Source organism: Peromyscus leucopus, chromosome 5 (assembly GCF_004664715.2).
Source record: "Peromyscus leucopus breed LL Stock chromosome 5, UCI_PerLeu_2.1, whole genome shotgun sequence".
NCBI lineage: Eukaryota > Metazoa > Chordata > Mammalia > Rodentia > Cricetidae > Peromyscus > Peromyscus leucopus.
The window spans coordinates 41,402,395-41,423,059 of record NC_051067.1 but is presented as its reverse complement, the minus strand read 5'-3'; the positions used below and the strand labels follow the sequence as shown (position 1 = coordinate 41,423,059).

Sequence of the window (20,665 nt, the reverse complement as noted above, 5' to 3'; positions counted from 1 at the left end):
AATTTCCTCTGTGTCTTTGTGGTGTCCCCATTTTCATCTCCAGTTTTACTAATTTAGATCTTCTCTCCCTGTCTTTTAGTTAATTAGGCTAAAATTGGTGAATCTTGTTGATTTTCTCAAAGAACCGATTCTTCATTTCATTAATTCTTTGTATTTTTGTGTTTCTATTTCATTGACTTCAGCTCTGAGTTTATTTATTCCCACCTACTCTTCTTGAATGCTATTTCTTCTTGTTTTTCCAGAGCTTTCAAATATGTCCTCAAGTTACTGATATAAGATCTCTCCAATTTTTTATGTATGCATTTAGTGCTATGAGCTTGACTCTTAGAACTGCCTTCATTATGTCCCATAGGTTTGGGTATATTGTTTTTATTTTCATTCAGTCCTAAAAAGTTTTAAATTTCTTTCTCGACCACCCATGATGGTCAGATAAGATGTTGGGTGTTATCTCATTTTTTCTATATCTGTTAAGACTTGTTCTCTGTCCTAACATGTGGTTGATTTTGGAGATAGTTCCATGGGCTGTTGAGAAGAAAGTATATTCCTTAGTGTTTCAGTGGAGTGTTCTCAAGGTGTCAGTTAGTCCCATTTGATGATTTATGATGTTATTTAAACTCCAACAGTTCTCTGTTTAGTTTTTGTAGGTGACTTGTACATTGGTAAGAGTAGGGTGTTGAGGCTACCCACTATCACTGAGTTAGTGCCAATATGTGACGTTAGCTATAGCAGTGTTCCTTCTATAACTTGAGTGCCCGTGTGTTCGATACACTAATGTTTGGAATTGTGAAATCTTCTTGATTTTTCCTTTAATGTGAGTATGTAGTGTCCTTCCCTATCTTTTGATTGGTTCTGACTTAAAGTCTATTTCATCAGCTATTTAAATAACTACTCCTGCTTGCTTCTTGGGTCTATTTGCTTGGAATACCTTTTTCCATCCCTTTATCCTAAGGTGATGTCTAACCTCAATAGTGATGTTTGTTTATTGGATGCAGCAAAAGGATGGATCCTGTTTTCTAATCCAACTTATCTATGTCTTTTTACTGGAGAATTTAAAGCTTTAATATTGAGAGTTATTAATTAGCAGTGCAATTCTTGGGGTTTTTTGTTGTTGTTGTGATGGTGTGGGATTTCTTTTCCTCTTGTTATTAAATGTTCTGGGATTGTTTATTCTTTGTGTCCTCTTGGGTGTAGTTAGTCTTCTATTCAGACTAAAGATTTCCTTCCAGTGTCTGATATAGACACTAGAAGATTGGTAAACAGAAATTGTTTAAAATGTTTTATCAGGAAATGGTTTTTCTTTCTCCATCTACTGTGATTGATGGTTTTGCGAGGTATTATAGTCTGGGCTGGCATCTTTGGTCTCTCAGAGTTTGTAGAACATCTGTCCAGGCCCTTCTTGCTTTTACAGTCTCCATTGAAAAAATTGGGTATTATCATGAGCTTGGCTTTATATGTGATATGTGACATGCTCTTTTTTCCCTTGAAACTTTTAATATCTTTTCTTTGTTTTGTACAATTAGTGTTGATTATTATGTGTCACAAGGAATTTATTTTGTAGTCCTGTCTACTTGATATATGTCTCTTATGCCTTGATAAACACCTCTTTCTTTAGATTGGGAAATTTTTTTTCTATGATTTTGCTAAAAATGGTTCCTGTGCCTTTGACTTCAGTTTCTTCTCATTCTTTCATATCTATTATTTGTAGGTTTGTTCTTTTCATTATGTCCCAAATTTCCTGAATGTTTTGTGCTTGGATTTTTTAACATTTTCTCTGAATGAACTATCCATTTATTCTACCTTGTCTTCAACACCTAAATTGTGTCTCTTACATCTCTTAATCTGTGCTGTGGCTTACCTCTGGGATTTTTGTTTGCCTTCCTGAGTTTTTCATTTCAGTTTTATTTAAATTTGTCTTTTCTTTAGCATGTCTCTTCCTTGTTATATTCTACTTTCATATTTTGAACTATTTTCACTATTTCATTCAACTGCTTGTGTTTTGTGGTCTTGGGGCATTTCTTCGTATCTTCTTTAATGTCTTTGAATATATTCATAATTGCTATTTTGAAGTCCTCATCTTGTGCTTTACTTGAATTGCTTTTCTTGGGGTTACTGCAGGAGGGTTGCTGGCTTCTGGAGGAGGTACACTGTCTTGGTTGTTCACATTTATAGTTCTCCTTTGGGATCTAGGCATCTGGAGTTATAACGTTTGAAGTGTTTCTAGTGTAGATAACCTGTCTCCCTTTTGTCCATTCTTTGCTACTCTGGGTCCTAGCCAAGTGTGGTGGCTGTGAAGTCTCTGAGTCCCAGCCAAGCTTTCTGGCTGTGGTGTCCCTAGTAACGGAAGGTTCAGCGGGTCAGTGAGGTGTCACAAAGGAATGGAGAGGAGCTTGACAGTAAGGCTGGAAGGGGCAACAGGAAGAACTGGGGACTCTGGGGCAGCACCAATAGACAGAGACCTAGGGGATGAGGTGAGCCAACATATAAACTGTTATAAAAAAAAATGACAGCATCTGGGGAGAAAGACTACTCACTGCTGTCCATTGGTGTATTTCATCATTCAGTCCGAGTGAACGAGTGAAACCAGGAGAAGAAAAGGGACACGCGCCGGGCCAGGTGTGGTTGTGCGCACCTGTAACACCAGCACTCAGGGGACTGAGGCAGAATTGCTGCAAGTTCTTGGCTAGTCCAGGCTGCTTAATGAATTCTAGGCCAACCTGGGCTATAGTGTGATTCTGCAGTCTCAACTGCCAAAACAAAATACATCAAAAGGAAATCTGTGACTCTTGGCACATCTAGAAATGTGCATTTGGCTGTTGTCCCCAGTTTCTGGGGTGAGTCCCATACCTTGGCGCTCCCTGGGTGATGGGAGCCTCTTATTCCAATGCAGTGAGTCTTAGAGCTTGCTACCTGAATGTCCAGGCCTTGGATAGAGCCCAGTTCTTTCAGCCCTACCCCTCAGCTGTAGGGCAGTAGAAGATGCAGGAGTCTGAGTTAATAAAGCCATAGTGACTAAGGCGATCGAATCTTTATAACAATCTCTAAATGAAGCACTCAGAGTTTCGAGACTGAAGAGCGAATTGAAGTGCTGAGATAGAGGTCCATCCAAAGAGAGTAGTGCAGCTGAGTAGGCCTGGCACCACACTCTGCCTCTTGCATTTGCTGTTCCCGGGTTGTTGGATCCTTTATATTGTCTGGTAAGTATAAGTCAGTGAGTGTCTACCCACACCTATATGACTTTCTGTTCTTTCTCTCGATTGCTGTCTCAGCCCAGCTGCATCACTTCCTCTTCCTGCTGAGATCTGTCACTTCCTGTCTGTCTGTATAGACCTCCAGACATCCATGGTTAAGTAGTGTTGGAATTTAAGGAGTGTGCCACCGCGCCTGGATCTGTTCCCAGTGTGGCCTTGAACTCACAGAGATCCAGACAGATCTGCCAAGTGATAGGCTTACAGGCGTGTGCTACCATTGTGGGACTTCTATATAGTGGCTGCCTTTTTCCTGTGATCTCCAGGCAAGTTTAATTTTATTGGGAGACACAGTATATTGGGGGACACAGTACATCACTACAACATGGTGAATCAAATTGTCGTTGGTCAGTAAAAACTGCATAGAATACAAGCAGAAACTGAGAGACAGGCAATTCACAATCAATAGGATGTCTGCCTGCTGCTAGTGTTCTCCTGCACTGGTCAAATCGGGTCGCTGACAGGCAGGGAGGAAACCAGGGAGGTTGGGGAGGACACCTGGGAGAAGGCCTGCCGAGCTCCAGATTACACACGGAAGGAATACACATGTGAGAACACTCAGATGTGGCAGTGTGGCCAAGTGGTCTAGAGTAGTTAAGGTTTCAGCCTCTTTAGGGATGTGGGTTTGAATCCCACCACTGCCAAGGATTTTCCTCAATTGTGATGTTCCAGATTCTTCACCCCAACATGCAATTAAAACACTTTTAATGGCCAGGTGTGGTAGCACAGGCCTCTGATCCCTGTACTTGCAGACAAATGGAGTTCTCTGTGAGTTTGATGCCAGCCTAGTTTACAAGGTGAGTTCCCAGACAGCCGAGGCTACATAATGAGACCTGCTTCAAAAATATATAGATATATTTATTTATTATTGTATACATTTAATATATTTGTTATATATTAGAATTTTTAAGCGATGAATTGGTCCTGGAACTCATCAGCATCTGATGACACTCAGAGAGGCAACCTTAGGAAGAGCACCTACCTGTGTGGTACCTTGTAATCACCTACATTCCATATCCCCCAGCACCCAGACCTGAGCACTCTGGGTCCCACGACTTGAGGGTGCTCTCTGCTCTGGCCAGTTTACTCCCCAGCTCAGGAAGTTAGCTCTTTCTGAGAGAGCCACCCCCTCACTGCCCTCGCCAGTCATCCTCCCAGTTTCAAAGTTACATTGAAGAAACTGTAAAAGGAACCACACAGAAGGGCACCACCATACAGATTTACAGATTACCCCTTCCAGATGTACTCTGCTCAGAGTAAAGATGCTAGAACTAATATTAATGGCTAATGATAGCACAGATTTATGTACTAGATGGAAAGTGGATTCCCAAATGGTTCCCGTCAATTACTGTTGAAATGAACTACCTCATCCACTAATTTATGATTAGCAAGGTGGTGGTTTAAAGGAGAATGGCCCCCATAGGTTCATTGGAATCCCATAGGTTCCAGTCAGTGGAACCGTTTGGGAAGGATTAGGAGATGGGAATTTGTTGCAGGAGGTGCGTCACTGTTGTCATTGGGCATAGCCTCTCCTCTTCTCTCCGTCCCCTCCCTCTGTGCTTGTGGGTGGAGACAGGAACTCCCAGCTACTGCTCTGGTCTATGCTTGCTGCCTTTATAGTCCTAGATTCTAATCCTCTGGAACCATGAGCCCCAAAGTAAATGCTTTCTTTCACTAGTTACCTCGTTCATAGTGTCTTATCACAGCAATAGAAACACAACTAAGGAAGGAAATATGTGCCATCAAAGCTTTTTAGCAGTTGAGTAAGAGTGGCGAGTGGAATCTAGGGAGCTGAGGGTACATTTTTAACTAGGAAAATCCTCGTCAGTGGTGGGATTCTTCCCAGATACAAGCCTAAATCCAGCACCTTTGACGGCTTGGACACAGTACCACACGAATGTTTCATCTTGTGTTTTCCCCTATGAGCAACTTTGAGCTCTTGAGGGCCCGGGTGCCACCACCACCCCATTTGACCAGTGCTGGAGAACACGGGTGGCCTCCATTCCCCTGATGACCCAGGAAGGAGAGGGAGGTGCGCAGATACCTCACGACCTGTGGGTCTGTGATCTGTGAGGCAGAAGCCGCTACATCCCACCCCACCCCACACCCCTGCGGAGTCTGAGGCCCTGCAGTTCCCTGAGAGACCTCACACAGAGGAATTCCCACCAAACTGTCCCCAGGCAAAAAGCCAAAGGCCGCTCACTTTTCAATGCCAGGATTCGAATGCCTTAAAGAACAGTTGCTTGTTATGACATCATCTGTATTAGTAAAGTCCTGCCCTTCCCCCCAGCTGTCCTATCCGCGTTCCTGGGGAGGGCAGTGAGGTTTTGCTCCTGATCCAGAAAGGTTTGAATCAGTTAAAGGAGTCTAAATCGCTCAGTCAGGGATTTTATACATATGTGAAAAGGTGAGTTCTAACAGGAGAAGAATTCGGTACAGAAAGTTCTTTCCAGTTCAGCTTCCACAGGTACCCCTGTTATCCCCTCACAAGGCCCTCTACAGGACTGACTGGCTCGGTGGCATCGCATCACTCGGCATCATTCTCAGCACTTGGCAGATGTTATTTCCTGGGGAAATTAAGATAATGACTAAGAGAGAAAAAAGGACTCCCTCCTGCGGAAGAGAGGGTGGGGGGATTGTGGGAGCCAGAGGAGTCAAGGACACCACAGGAAACCCCACAGAGTCAACTAGCCTGGGCTTGTAGGGGCTCCCAAAGACTGAGCTGACCACCAGGGAGCCTGCATGGGACTGAGCTAGACCCTCTGCACATATGTTACAGTTGTGTAGCTTGGTCTTCTTGTGGGACTCCTAACAGTGGGAGCGGGGACTGTCTCTGACTCTGGTGCCTGCTCTTGGGACCTTTTTCTCCTCCGGGTTGCCTCATCCACTCTTCAATAGGAGAGGAGGTGCCTGCAACTTAATGTATCAGGGCTGGTTGATATCCGTGGGAGGCCTGCCCTTTTCTAAAGAGAAATGGAGGGGGAGGAGGAGGAGTGCATGGGGGTGGGGGGCAAGAGGGGAGGAGGGAAGGGAAACAGCAGTTGAAATGTAAAATAAATAGATAGATAGATAGATAGATAGATAGATAAATGAATGAATGAATGAATGAATGAATGAATGAATGAATGAATAAAAAGGAAAAAAGAGAAAAAAGAAAGAAAAACGGATTCCCAAGAAAGCTAGAACAACACAGTTATCCATTTCTTTTCCCTGTCCGTTAATCCGAAGCCCTGTGTTTCCACCCATTGTGTGACTCTGGGCTCTCTGCCTGACTGTCATCTCTTTTCTTCTTTTCAAAGGTGATCTCTCTGCAATCAGCGCACTGGTATGCTTGCTTCTAAGGGCAAAAAGTCAACCTTGTCGGACCGACCTGGAGCCTGGGCGCCCCCTGCTGGTGTTATTTGGTTTAATGCTGTATCAACCGCTTCTTAAAAACATCAATCCAGGGACTGATTTTTCTCTCTAGTGTTTCCTTTTCTTTTTCTTTTTTCTTTCTTTTTTTGTAAAGTAGACTACAAGTGAAAAATAAGAAAGAAGACCCATCAGTTCAGTGATCAATGAAGCCTGGTCTCTTTGGAAGAAACAACGCCGCTGCCTGGGCTGCCTTTCACCTGGTCCTAGCCCAGTCAGGATCCTACAGCTGTCTCAAGTTGAATAGGAACGGCAAATAATTGATTATGCAGTTACAAGTATGTTACCGGACTTTTATAACTAAGTTCTGGCCCCTAGAGTCCGGACAACAAACTAGAATCAACGGCCTGTCTCACATGCCGGAGGACTGTGAAGAGCAGAGAGAGGACATTTAATCAAAGTGGCCACACTGGAAAACAGATGCCGCCCACATCCATCATCAAAGGGCAAGCCGGAACTTTGTAAATACGTTGCATATTATGTGCTATGCGTATGAAAGAAGGTTTGGGGGTATGCATAGCTGCCCGAACAGCTCAGACCGTGCTCTCACTGTTCTCTCTCCTCTCCTTTGCAAGGGATGTTGTAGAAGTCATCGCTGAGGGGAGCAATCTGATCCCCTTTGAAATGCTCAGCCCACTCCGCGGGGTAGCCTCACAGTCAAGGATGGATCTCTCCTTTAGGGGTTGATGTCCTGCGGCGATCTTCTCTGCCAGGTTCTGCGGTGCTTGGGTTAATTCAGGTCCCTCGCGGTAAGATGTCTTAGAATCCTAGTTAAATCGACGCACTGAGAATTCAGTGTACCCTCTCTTTAGACACAAACGAATTTAAAACATTTTAAGCAGTTCTCTTGTGTCAGTGGAACCGAGAAATTTTGAGGCCCTTCGCTTTTCACCCCGGAACTTCCCAGGCCGTGGGCAGCCCCGCGAGGTCCTACTTGTCTCCTTCACAAGCATCTTAAAAAGCGCTGTACGAACCCCACCCAGCTCTCGCTGACTCGCCCTCTAGCATGAGTTTTTAAATGCAAAAGCCCAGAGACAGGTGGCGAGGAGGGAGGATTCCAGAGGGTTGAGTTCCGGGCTCAGCCCGCCACAGGCAGCTCGCAACTGCCTCCAACTCCAGCCTCTCCCGGCACGTGGTGCGGTATACACACACACACACACACACACACACACACACACGCACACGCACACACACGCACAAGCACACGCGCACGCACACGCACACGCACACGCGCACGCGCACGCGCGCACACACACACGCATATATATATATACACACACACACACACACACACACTCAGGCACAAACACGGCAAATAAATTTAATAAGATTTTTGTTTACATTTTAATACATGAGTGTTTTGCCTGTACGTATGTTAGTGTGCCACGTGGATGTCTGGTGCTAATGAGGCAAGAGGAGAGAGCATTGGATCTCCTGGAAATGGAGTAACCGGCAGTTGTGGGCTGTCCCGTCGGTGCGAACAACCGAACCTACGTCCTCTGGCAAAAGTGCTTGGGCTGTCTAGGTCTTCACAAGATAAAATAATTATTAGTAATTTTTTAATGACAACACTGCATCATTTGAAATTTTGAAGTTGAAATACCCAAAATAAATCGAACACAAAGCAGAAACTCCCATATGAAAACGAAATGTTTACTGTACAGTGTAGGGCCTGTGTGTTAGTGAACTGCAAAAACAGCACTTCCCTGACCGGGAATCGAACCCGGGCCGCGGCGGTGAGAGCGCCGAATCCTAACCACTAGACCACCAGGGAAACTTCTAGGCTCCCTCTTTGTAAGATATATGACCTGGATTTGCTACTGTGTTACCTCCAATTAGCTACTGTGTTACCTCTGATTTTTATTCCATTAACCAACTACAAACCCCAGTCAATAAAATTCAAAAGGCACGAAAGCGTATGGTCTGTACTGCTCCTTAAATGTATGAATTGACCCAGAATACATTATAGCATTTAACAAAAATCACAACTTTTTTTTTAGACAGTGTCTCAGCCCTGAGCTGGAACTCTAGGAAGGCTAGTACTGAACTCAAAGATATCCTCCTGCCTCTGCCTCCCCAATGCTAGGTTTAAAGGCGTGCACCACCACTCCCTGCGCTAAGGCAAGTTTTAAAGATCAATTTAAATTGTCTCCTTGCTTTTCTGTTTATAATACAATAAGATGTCAAACATCGAAATTCTTAGTTAATCTTAGGTTCTCTCGTCAGTTTTGTCACAACAGCGAGGACCTAAGTGATAAAGTCATTACAACTTAGCGTGAAGCTGCAGCGGGCGGGGCCGAAATAGCTCAGTTGGGAGAGCGTTAGACTGAAGATCTAAAGGTCCCTGGTTCGATCCCGGGTTTCGGCAACGCAGGTCAAATTTTTCCTTAATAAAACTACTTTTGTATTTACTATCTTTATTGTTTTGAGCTGCTCCTCATCTGTTTCTCCAAGGCATCTATTTCCTTCTCCAAACCTACCTCTTCTTTATTCCCATTAAGTTATCTCAAGAGTTGTAAGCCAAAGCCAACATGCAGTAAAGGTCTTTAGTGGATACTTCACAAGGCTCGCTCTTTATCGTATTCTCTGCCGGCTACTAATTCAAAGGGATCTACGATCCAAATAGGTGGAGAATACAGCATGGGATATTAGGGATCCTTCTCTTCCTCACTGACCTCTCTACAGACTAGAAAATATCCACATCGCCGTGTTTGGACCACATAACAGAGCCCGGGTTCTCATGTCTTACCATGATTCATCAAGCCAGACTCAGCTACCGGCTGCCATCCAGTCCAACAGATCATGACCACCAACTTCCCAGTTTCCAGATGTTGTGGCTCTTGTCGGTGCTATGTTTAATTTTCATGGAATGAAAACTAATTGACATTTGTTCCTTAAACAAAAACAATCCTCCTTTGGACTTAGGACTCAACTGTCCTCCCATTTTTGTTGTTGTTGTTGTTGTTCTGTTTTGTATGGTGATTCTATTTCATCACATTACTTCTGTAACTTTTTGGGGCCTGCAGTTTGATTTTTAATTAATTTCTCTACTTTTAAGTAATTTACATACATTTCCAAGAATAATATAAAGAGGTCCCTTTTCTGTTGCCTAGCTGCTTTCAGTGACAATACCTTGCAAAATTGTAGTCCAGTGTCACAGTCCTGATACTGACATTGATAAAAAAAAAAAAAAAAAAAAAAAACTAGATACAGACCATAGCAGCACCACTGGAATTATAAGAAAATAAATGCAAACACAAGAAAACTTCTTAAGCAGAGATGACCCATGCTTCCTTTAAAACACTAGGACTGGAGAGATGGCTCCACCGCTAAAGACTAAGGCTCACAACCAAAAAGACAAAAATAATAATTACGGCTGGTTGTGGTGGCAGCAGCATTGTGGAAGCAGGGGCAGGAGTAGCATCTTTGTGAGTTCAAGGCCAGCCTGGTCTACATAGTGAATTCCAGCCCACCCAGGGATATACAGTAAGACCGTGTCTCAAAAACAAAACGAAACAAATAATAATAACACCTTTCTGTCTGTTTTGTGCTACAACAGGATATTCTGCAGCTTATATGACTGCTTCTAATACTGTTTCTGTGAACCACCTGTAATATGTAGGACATCCTTTTTTTTTTTCAAGTAGTGGCAAATTGAATTCAGTCTAAGATAAAGTTTACAATGGTGTTCTCTCTGTCTCTCTGTCTCTCTCTCTGTCTGTCTCTATCTCTATCTCTGTCTCTGTCTCTCTCTCTATGTCTCTCCTCTCTCTCTGTCTCTCTCTGTCTCTGTCTGTCTCTATCTCTGTCTCTCTCTGTGTCTCTGTCTCTCTCTCTCCTCTCTTTCTCTCTCTCTCTCTCTTAATGACTGGTAATCAAAATCAGGACCCACAGCCAGTGGGACCGGCCCTGCACACTGAGCTGATGCTCAACCTCGTTTCTACTCTTCCAGAGCCAGTATCGCTCAGGTTCCCAGCCTCACTCCAGAGTCATGAGTCAAGCCAACTACCCCCTGCACATCCATTTGGGCATGTGTGGTGGTTTGAAGCTACTTGACAGGGATTAGGGGGTGTGGCCTGGCTGGAGGAAGAGTCACTGGAAGTGGGCTTTGGGGTGTCAATGCTCAAGCTAGGCCTAGTGTCTCATTCTCTTCCAGTTACCTATCCGTCGGGATGAAGACGTCTCAGCTACCTCTCCAGCACCGTGACTGCCTGCATGCCTTGCTTCCCACCGTGATGATAATGGACTAAACCTCAATGTAAGCAAGCCCTAATAAAGGCTTACTTTTACCAGAGTTAGCGTGGTCGTGGTGTCTCTGCCCAGCAATAGACATCAATTAATAAAGACAGCATGGATCCTCAGATTTTGCCTACAGAGAAAGTGACGTGGGTGAGGGCAGCGGGAGAGATGATGGGCTGAAAACGAAGGTGATGAAAATACCGTAGCGAGACCCATTACTTTGTTTGCTGGTGTAAACATTTCATCTAAAACATGAACAACTCCAAAATGTTTCTTTCTCTCTTTTTCAGCATGTGAATTTTTGTCGTGATGTGTAAATAGGGTTTCACTAAACAGAATTTATGGAGACCATGGTTCAGAACCGAGTTCCTTTCCGCCCTAGATCCCTTTCAACAGACCAGATTAGAATGGCGCCTCTTGTATTAAGTAATCAAAACAAGCTTTGGAAAGGTCCAGATAAACAAGCCTAAAACACAAGCAGTCCCAGTCACCAGTCAGAAGGGGCCCAGTCTGCCCTAGCCAGCGTGGTGAGGAGAAGCCACTGTTTTACTAAGAGAGGGAAGGAAACATGAAATGGTCAATCCTTTCTTGTTCCTTATTTCTACTTTTTTGATCCTTTTACACTTATAAAACCTCCTCCTCCGATCCCCTCCCTGGAACACCTTTCAGTTTGACAGACGGCATACTGGCCAGCTAGTAAAAACCACTTTCATTTTTAAACTTTATTGAAAATATAAATGGATAACTTACTCAAGTCCTTCCCCCTATGTTAACTCCTCAACCTCTCCAAATTACAGAATAACATTCCTCTTCTACTGCACTTTGGAAATGTGATTTACATCAGGCCAACGTTTTGACATCTTTGCTGGGACCATAACAATAAGCATCTTGTAGACTCATAGCTAATGCTGTGTGCAGGCAATACAAAGCCCATCTTAGGGTGGGGCCACCATCTTAGACCACCTGCTGTACTCAGTTCCAGGAAGGACCTCAGGAATGTGCCATGACAACTCAAACAGATACAGGACAGTATGCTCCTTCGGACATCCTGTCTGCAGTTTATGGCCCTTGAGGCTATCTAGATAATCCTGCTGAGCAACCCCAGATAGTCCTGCTCAGCAAGTTGTGGTTCCCCACCAAAATGTCTAACCCAATGGTTTCGAGTGTGGTTTCGCACCCAAAGTCTAGACCAATAGTTTCAAAAAATCGCCTTGCCCCATATCCCTTCTACCCAATTCCAAGTTGCCAGAGCATGTAATTCCCAGCTTTTGTTTTTTCCCTATAAAAACTCTCTATACCTGGGCTCGAGGCTACTGCTGTATTTCCCTCCATCTGCTGTGTGGCGACTCAGGTTCGAATCTGACAATAAAAGGACCCTTATGTTCTTGCATCGGAAACCTTGGTGGTCTCTCGGGGTTTCGCAAAACGGGTACAACAGCTGCTATCTCCTCCCTTTCCCATAAGATCAAACATTGCATTAAGCATTTCTTTATCTTTAGAAAGCCTTGCTGTCCTGACTAAGCAAATCACACCCTGCGCAACAGCAAAGGGTGTGAGGACATCAAGTGTGTAAGGAATGTAAGATGGGCATGATGTTATTTACCTCTAATCCCAGCACTCTGTGAGTTGGAGACTAGCCTGGACTGTACAGTGAGTTTTAGGTTAGCCAAGGATATGTACTGAAGCCCCTTCTCAACACCACCACCCCCAGAAAAAAAGAGAGTCTAAGCAAGATTTCTCTCACTTTCTGTAATAAGTTTAGAGTCTGAATGGAATTTATGAAAATTTCTATTTGTACAATATGAGTGAGTATTGGCCAAGTATCAATAACCACTTGTCGAGTTTCCTGTACTAAATGGTACTTTCTTCATCACTGGGACCAAATAGCTGAAGGAAGCAGCCTATGGAAAGAAGAGTTCATTGTGGCTCACAGTCTTGGGTGTCGTCCATTGTGCAGGGAGTCACAGATGTGGGAGTGTGAAGCCACTGGTCTCATTGAGGCCACAGCATGAAGAAAAATGATGACTCTGGGTTTTCTCTTTGTATTCAGTCTACATTCAGGGTAGGTGTTCCTTTGTCAGTTAAACGTCTCTGGAAAGGCAGACATGCTGGAAGTGTGCTATCTCAGGGGATTCTAAACCCCATCAAGCTGACAAAGGAAATTAACTGACACATGAAGTTTTATTAAGTGTCCCTATTAATCGAGATGGTTGTCAAGGCCATATTCCAAATGACAGTACTTAAGAGCTAGGGGAAGAATTTCAGTGGCTGTGACTTGATAGAGAGCAGAGTCAGAATAAGATCTACATTGCACACGACATTAAGATTTGCTGGGGTTTTCTCCCTCAAGGCTTCTAAATTCTCAATCTAGATAGTCATCCAGGGACTATGTCCGGGTTGGTTTTGTTTGTCTGTTTGTTGACACAGGCTAGACTTTTCTGGGAAGAAGAACGTGAACTGGGAAATGGTTTCCATCAGCTTGCCTATAGATAGGTCTGTAGGCCATTGTCTTGATTAGTGATGGTGTGGGAGGACCTAACGCATATTAGGTGGCACTGCTCCTGAGCAGATGGTCTTGGGGTGTAGAAGAAAGGCACTGAACAAGCCCTAGGAAACAAGCCAGGAAGCAGCACTCCTCCATGGCCTCTGCATCAGCTCCTGACTCCAGGTTTCTGCCTTGAGTTCCTGCTCTGACTTCCCTGGATGATAGACTACATCTTTAGGATGAAATGAGCCTTTTTCTGCCCAAGCTGCTTTCATGGTGTTGTATGTTACAACTGAAAGCTAACTAAGATAAACCATAAAACAGCATTTTTTAAATTTTAATATTATTTTATTTTTGTCTATAATACCCAATGTGCTTTTTAACTGAGCATTGGTACTGTTGGGAAATTTTTTATATCTATTTTTTACTGTCTGACTCATTGCAGCCTTGTGAGTTTTAGTCTCACTGTGATGGCTCTTCTTGGCTGTCAACTTGACTAAATCTGGAATTAACTAAAACCCAAGCATCTGGATACAGCCATGACAGATTTTATCTTGATGAAATAATTTAAAGTGGGAAGACCCACTTATAATCTTTTGAGGTAGGAAGGTAGACCTTTAATCCAGATCTTTTGAGGTGGGAAGATCCACTTTTAATCAGGGTGGCACTTTCTGATGGCAATTTATATGAAGGACACGAAAGAAGGAAGCTGGCTCTCTCTCGGCCTGCCAGCTCTCACTAGCAAATCCTTTCCTTCGCTGCTGTCAGAGCCTACTTCTTAGGATTCCAGCTTATACTCAAGACCGACTGGGATATCCAGCCTTGTCCAACGAACAACCTACTGCATTCCTGGACTTTCCATTGGTAGAGAGCCAATGTTGGACTAGCTGGACCACAGCCTGTAAGCCATACCAGTAAAGACTTCATTCTGTCAGTTCTGTTCCTCCAGAGAACCCTGACTAATACACCCCCTGTACACGTCTACATCTAAAGACTTCTTTCCATGCGGTGCAGTCTGCTCTGTTTTTATCATCTATTCCACAATCCAGTTGTGTGTCCTTCCGTCATTTTTTAAAATTGGACATCACTTAGAGTTTTCCAGTGACGTCTGGGTGGTGCTGGCATTTGCATGATAATCTTTCTCATTTTCATTATTCGAATTCTTGAAAAATATGGTTATGATATTCACGGTGTTCAGAAACAAACTATCATAACCTTGATACAACCTAGAGACATCTCAGCAGTTAATCTACTTTTACTCCGGTCAAGATAGACCCAAACCACTCAGGACTACACACACTAACATTGCACACTAACGCCCCAGGGCTGGGTCACTTGTTACACTGGGATCCTACTATGAAACTCAGGGTCCTCAGAGACAACAAAATCAATGTGCTTTTCTGTCGCAGTGGGGACGTAATTTAAAAGGTTTCTGTCTTTTCTCTTACTTCCACACTTAACACGGAAAACCACTCAACTGTTTACAAATCCCAGGGAGACACTAAAAACAGGGAATTCTAGTATGGAACCAGATCAAACCCCGGGCAAGTCTCGGTAAATCAGGTTTTCACATCTTCCTGTTCTCACACTAACAGGTTCCCATGAGTTTGTGTAAAGAACAATTTATTCGTCAAGCTTTGAGATCTCATTTGTCCCCTTTGGACTCCTGGAAATCGAGGGGTCGTAAGGAGACTGCAGAAAAGTCGGTGGGATTTGGGAAGCCGACTTTGCAAATTTGACTTGCAAAGAAGGGCGTGAGATGATGATTGGCTGAGGAAATGCTTTTGTTAAGGCCACAAAGGCTTGCGTATGTCCGAGGTGGGGCAGAAGATCAAAGCGACTCTTTTCATCTAGGTCAAGTGTGGGAAGACGTTGAATCTTCCAGACATTTTCAAGAGGGAAAAAAAAATCATTTAGGAAATGATTTATTCAAGAATCTGGGCTAGCGTAGGCAAAACATAATTTGTTACTAATGTAATATGACGCAAGGCTCCAGCCATCTGCCTCCTTAGCGCAGTAGGCAGCGCGTCAGTCTCATAATCTGAAGGTCCTGAGTTCGAACCTCAGAGGGGGCAGTTGCTTTTCCTTCTGCATTCGTGAGGTTAAAAATTCAAAATTGTCCGGTTCCTCCCCGAATTTCAGAAGCTGTGCCGGCAGCCATCGTTTTCCAGTAGACAAGAGCCCTTTTACCCAAGTTCCTTCTTTAAACAGTATTCTACCCTGCAACTTATTTATTGGAAAGAAGGAATGCATAGATCAACGACTGATTCTGGATTTTGCCTGAAAGTCCTCTTTTTTAATACATACGAAACTTCCTTACCACCACGTCCTCGATGTAAGATGTGATCTAGGTTTTCTGTCTTGTTAAATAAAGTTCTGCAAAAACGCCTGGCCTCCTGAAACATCAGTTCGGTTATTGTTGGAAAGCCTTACCACAAATCAGGCCTGGTACCAGGAAGACAAAAAAACGCTAGCGCCCGAACAGGGACTTGAACCCTGGACCCTCAGATTAAAAGTCTGATGCTCTACCGACTGAGCTATCCGGGCTCTTGCGGTAGTGCTATCCTACAGTGAATAAAGACACATGGAAAAGCGTTAATGTCTAATTTACATATTTTTCCCTTTTATCTTCGATTCTACATTTGGTCAACTGATTTCAGAATCTATTATCTGTCTATTTCAGAATCTATTAAATTACAAACTCCAGGAGAGCATTTCCTGCGTGCTCAGTGTCAACCTTCACCTCTTTTGCAACAGCACACACACACACACACACACACACACACACACACACACACCTGGAGATTCCCCCCTGGCTCCACGGAGATACTGCAAGCTGGATCTCAACCCTGGTATCTGTCTTCCTTGCTTTACTTATTTCCCTTTTAGACTTTTTTCTGAATCATAAGTTTGGAAGACTTAGAAATTCTGTCGAGAGCAAGAGCCCAACGTGGTGAGACTGAGCAAACACGTTTGTGTTGTGTTTGTATTTATTTTTGTATCTTAGTTTTGTTTCGTTTTTGACATAGAGTATCCTGGGTGGGATGGAGTGACCCGATAGTAAGCAATCCCGGAAGAATGGTTAAAGAGAACCAAACCAGCAATTATACACACCTTACACCTTACACTAGCAATTACACGTCATCTCACACCTTTCACACTCGCACCCGGGCCTCCCTCTCTCTTTTACACCTGGGCTGGGGAATTTCCAAGCATATCTGAAAGACAACTGAAATTCTCCTGGCTCCAATTGGTATAGATGATGATAATGATGATGAAAAGTTAGAAAGTGTTTAATGTTTTTTAAAGACAGAGCCCCTGGAACTCACCATGTAGAGATCCACCTGCCTCTGTCTCCCGAGTGCTTCACCACGCTTGTCTAGTGTTTAATTCATAATTTTTTTAAAAAAAAAATCACTATTTTATAACTTTGTAACAGACCATTACATTACAGAAACAAAATTACCCGTTTAGTTTCATTAAATAGTTTTGGGGTTTGTTTTTGCGAAAAAGAAAATTTTACTTATATATATTTATATTTATATAAAGATTTTATTTATATATGTAAAGATTTGCCCTCCCTACCTACGCACGGGAGCTCTCCGAAATTAAGGAAGCAAAAATTACCACGGCTGCCCCCTCTGAGGTTCGAACTCAGGACCTTCAGATTATGAGACTGACGCGCTGCCTACTGCGCTAAGGAGGCGCCTGTAGAGCTTGTCTTCACAAACCAGGTATTCGTGCTGCTCCCCTAGCCAGTCTCGCATTGTCAAGTTTGTGGTTTTTCGGTTAGGATGGCGCCTAAGACCGCTTCTGTCGCGGAGCCTCACGGTACGAAGCAGCGACCGAGCCTGCGCAACTGTGCTAAGAAGCCATAGAGACTGCGGAACGAGAGCCTACCACGGAGGGCCGTGCGCAAAGGACTGCGGGAAAGGAAAGAGTGTAATTACTCCAGGAAGACAAGACAGGGGAGTCAGACGCAGGGGTAGCGTGGCCGAGCGGTCTAAGGCGCTGGATTAAGGCTCCAGTCTCTTCGGGGGCGTGGGTTCGAATCCCACCGCTGCCACTAGCTTTTGCACTCCTTCAGGCCAGTGGATTTTTTTCTCTTGGTTCAAGTCTCTTGGTTTTCAGTCTCGTAAATCAGCCAGGATTCTCCCCTCCTGGTCCCTGTTTTCCCAGATTACAGATAATAGTCATACACACCATACCCACAGCAGTCCCAGCAGAGGATACGCCATCAACTAATTGCTTCAATAAACAATCAACAAGCGCGTAATGTGTGTGAAATTTATTCCCCTAATCACTTCATTTTCACCGAATAAAAGGATCCGCCAACAGATAACAAGCTTTTCTTTCATTCATTCATGTTAAGAAACGCGCTTCAGGCTAGGGCCTGAAGACTTCGCAGGTCTTTCTTGCTATCTTGGACGATGAATGAATGTGGAACGTTCTCCTTCCGAACCGACTTGCAACCAGAGACAGATCGGGCCTGTGCCACTGAAGAAGGGAATTCTGTCCCATCCGAGGCCGGCCGGGTCTGAAGAAGAGGCTGTAAAAGGCTGTGGAAGAGGGGAAAGACTCCGCCTGGGCACCTGCTGCCTCGCGACGAGGGAAAGTATTGTCAAGCCGCAGCAGCTCGCGACGGCAGCTGGGGGTGCTGCCCGCCACACAGTCGTTGCTCGTGACAAGTCTGCGGGTCCCATGTAATGAGTAAATGAAGTTGGAGAAAGGAGACCACATCTATTTCTTTGTCCAACTTCTAACGATAGGACTAACGTCCAGTTTGCCTTTCGTGGTGGGGGGAAAAAAAGCACAAACTGCGGGGACTGCTCTGGACGCTGCCACGCAGACCCCGAATGCAGGACTCGGGACCCTGAGATGCAGGAGAGCACGACAGGAGGTGCCGTGCACATCACGTAGCGCCTGACCCTTTCCGTGGTCCACACACCGAAGACGAAGATTTTCTACTTGAAAAGTGAATAGCTCCGATAAAAATACTGTTGGAATCACTAGGAGGCAGAGATAGACGTTCCAACATGCGCTTGCCAAGAGCCCAAGGACCTCAGTTGTGATGTGAAAGTAGACTGGGGGCGGCTAGCGGGGAGGGGGGCGGGAGGAAGGGAGGTAGAGGGAGGAAGTGGGGGATAAGAACAAAGTTTAATAACATATGTATACGAAAATGTCACAATTAGACCCATTTATTTGTATGCTAACCAAAAACAGTAATTGGAGAAAGAAAACAGTAAACAAACCAACAGGAAAAGAAAGAAAAAAATAAAGAAGGACCAAGGATAAAGTTGAGAAATTCATGAGAAAGGAACGATAAGTTACTCTGAAACGTACTAAATTCGTAACAGAATTTCAAATAACACCGGTGAAATGTTTGTTTTTTACAATGCCGTTTTTTTTTTAAGCAGTGCTCACAGATGGACATTGTGGCAAGCTCCTGGCCAAGTTGGTTCCATGGTGTAATGGTTAGCACTCTGGACTCTGAATCCAGCGATCCGAGTTCAAATCTCGGTGGAACCTAGTCTTTTAAAATTATTTTTCCTTTTGCTTCTTTTCACGCTGTCAACGTGAGTTTTGCTGAATTCTGTATTTGCAATGAACAATTCCTTTTGTATTCCAGCATTTGGCTCTTAATGGTCCTGGCAGTGGAAAAGGTGATGTGGTATCTGACCAGTCAACTCTCTACTCAATTGTCAATAGTGTCTCTATGGAGTTGGTGCACGTTTCCTACACCGTTCATGAAAGCTTCAGACAGTTCATGCAGTATCCTCTGTCGCCAGATGTTCTCCCTCTGGTGGCAAAGACCCCTTTAGGGCTCGAGCACAGGACTCAACGAGCTTTGTGATTAGTGGGACAGATTTCATGAAGGGTCAGGATTCCGCTAAGATAGAAAATGAAAAGGAGAGGAGACGAAGTGTCTGTGAAAAGTAATTGAAAACAAGAAAAACAGACCTGTCAGGAGTGGGATTCGAACCCACGCCTCCATCGGAGACCAGAACCCTCAGTGGGAGGAAGCTAGGCTTGAGTCTGGCGCCTTAGACCACTCGGCCATCCTGACACGATGGTTGTGTAATAATTAATGTATCTTTCAAATGTATTGAATGTGTATGCAATTACTACACTTTAGGTTTCATTTACAATGTAGAAATACAGATCCCTGTAAGCTGAACTAAACTCTTTTTCTCTGTCTAGTCAGGAATGTGGACAAGAAAACTCTCGAGGTTTTTTGCTCCCAATCCCTTCTGGAATTCAGCGTTTATCTGCCCTTGGGTCCCCGGCCCTTCCAGAGTGCAGCCGAGTTCAGAAATCGCAAAGATGCTGCAAGCTCAGGTCTGGCTCAGAACCATTCATCGGCGTCACGACCGGACACACTCAGCTCAAGCTCTGTTCCGAGACAGTGTCCTCAGGGGCCCGCCTGATGGAGAGAGCTTGCAGGGGAGTGAACCAGTAGAACAGACAGGTTAGAAAGGGAGTGTAGTCCATGAACACGGGCTGCAGTGTAGACGAGAGTGCGGAGGCCTGGGCTGTGAAAACGGACGGCAGATGCAAGGAATAAAGGATAGAAACTTTGGGAGGGAAGAGTCAGAGTGAGACGTAGGACACGTCGGGCAGAGCCCGAATCCCAGATCCTTTGCTCCGCGCGCAGACTTGCAGGCAGACTGGTGCTTCTTCAGGAAAAGGCGGAACTGTCCCATCTTTGGAAAAATGGTACCATAGTAACAACAGACACTGACATTTGAAATATTCCCAAGAAATAGCTGGGTCTCCGCGTGACCCCGAAGAATCTCTAGGCTACACAGCATCCAGAATCAGAGTTTTAATTTCTAATCTTAAGTATGAATAACAACCAAGAAAAATCAGGTACTTGTGAAATATTTCTACAAAAAGAAAAAAATTAAATATAATAGGAGATCGGAGAGGACCTAAGAGGGGGAAAAACAAATGCAGCACGGGAACTCGGTTGTTATTATTATTATTATTATTATTATTATTATTATTATTATTATTAACTCCTTCAGGAGGTAAAAGAAGAGGAATAAATTCTTTAACAGTTTAGTGGCAAAAATTTTTTGAGTTACAAAACAAAGCTGAAGAAATCTCCTAGAAAATGGGTGGGGAACGGGAAATTGGAGACGATAAACAAAACCGTTTTTTAAAGTCTAGTAGAAGGCATGCTCTCAAACCCTGGGGCTTCCTGGGAAAGAAAAGGCGGAAATGACAGAAAGGAGACAGAGTTTATTAGATCAAAGACCTCAAATCTCCAGATGGGACGGCC

General features: G+C 44.1%; 1 long non-coding RNA gene and 8 other non-coding genes across 9 annotated transcripts; 5 read left to right on the top strand and 4 right to left on the bottom strand.

The window, feature by feature from the left end:
• Window positions 1–2,318: 2,318 nt before the first annotated feature.
• LOC119087947 lies at window positions 2,319–7,500 on the top strand. The gene is made up of 2 exons (XR_005091500.1): window positions 2,319–3,194; window positions 6,545–7,500. It is a non-coding gene; the product is annotated as an uncharacterized LOC119087947 (long non-coding RNA).
• An 858-nt stretch (window positions 7,501–8,358) lies between these two features.
• Trnae-cuc lies at window positions 8,359–8,430 on the bottom strand. The gene has a single exon. It is a non-coding gene; the product is annotated as a tRNA-Glu (tRNA).
• Window positions 8,431–8,951: 521 nt separating this feature from the next.
• On the top strand, window positions 8,952–9,024 carry Trnaf-gaa. Its single transcript has one exon. It is a non-coding gene; the product is annotated as a tRNA-Phe (tRNA).
• A 6,358-nt stretch (window positions 9,025–15,382) lies between these two features.
• On the top strand, window positions 15,383–15,455 carry Trnam-cau. Its single transcript has one exon. It is a non-coding gene; the product is annotated as a tRNA-Met (tRNA).
• Window positions 15,456–15,854: 399 nt separating this feature from the next.
• Trnak-uuu lies at window positions 15,855–15,927 on the bottom strand. Its single transcript has one exon. It is a non-coding gene; the product is annotated as a tRNA-Lys (tRNA).
• A 1,086-nt stretch (window positions 15,928–17,013) lies between these two features.
• Trnam-cau lies at window positions 17,014–17,086 on the bottom strand. Its single transcript has one exon. It is a non-coding gene; the product is annotated as a tRNA-Met (tRNA).
• Window positions 17,087–17,364: 278 nt separating this feature from the next.
• On the top strand, window positions 17,365–17,446 carry Trnal-aag. Its single transcript has one exon. It is a non-coding gene; the product is annotated as a tRNA-Leu (tRNA).
• Window positions 17,447–18,837: 1,391 nt separating this feature from the next.
• Trnaq-cug lies at window positions 18,838–18,909 on the top strand. Its single transcript has one exon. It is a non-coding gene; the product is annotated as a tRNA-Gln (tRNA).
• A 433-nt stretch (window positions 18,910–19,342) lies between these two features.
• Window positions 19,343–19,447, bottom strand: Trnal-caa. The gene is made up of 2 exons: window positions 19,410–19,447; window positions 19,343–19,387 (listed from the first exon to the last, which is right to left on the bottom strand). It is a non-coding gene; the product is annotated as a tRNA-Leu (tRNA).
• Between the last annotated feature and the right edge of the window lie 1,218 nt (window positions 19,448–20,665).